We start from the raw sequence: 303 nt of genomic DNA, 5'->3' as shown, positions 1-303 counted from the left end.
TGTGCTCTTCCGATCTATTGAGAATGACCTGATGCAAGTCAAAACGTTTGTTATTAATTGTATTATTTAATGTATCTTAACTAATTATTTATTCCACTCGGCACCAGGGATGCCAGGAAAACCTTTAACAGCCACTGGCTGCAAGTGGAGAGGATAGGCTGCAGCCGCCAGCAGCCAACCACCTAAAGGTCCATCTACAATGAGAGCAGTAAGTCGTAAGCCGTAAGAAATTTACCAATCGCAGTCGATTATTCTTCTCATATTCGACTGTGATTGGTGAATTTCTTACGGCTTACGATTTAA

This window comes from Wasmannia auropunctata, unplaced genomic scaffold (assembly GCF_000956235.1).
Source record: "Wasmannia auropunctata unplaced genomic scaffold, wasmannia.A_1.0 LD336085.1, whole genome shotgun sequence".
In the NCBI taxonomy this organism is placed as follows: domain Eukaryota; kingdom Metazoa; phylum Arthropoda; class Insecta; order Hymenoptera; family Formicidae; genus Wasmannia; species Wasmannia auropunctata.
This window is presented reverse-complemented; position numbering follows the sequence as displayed.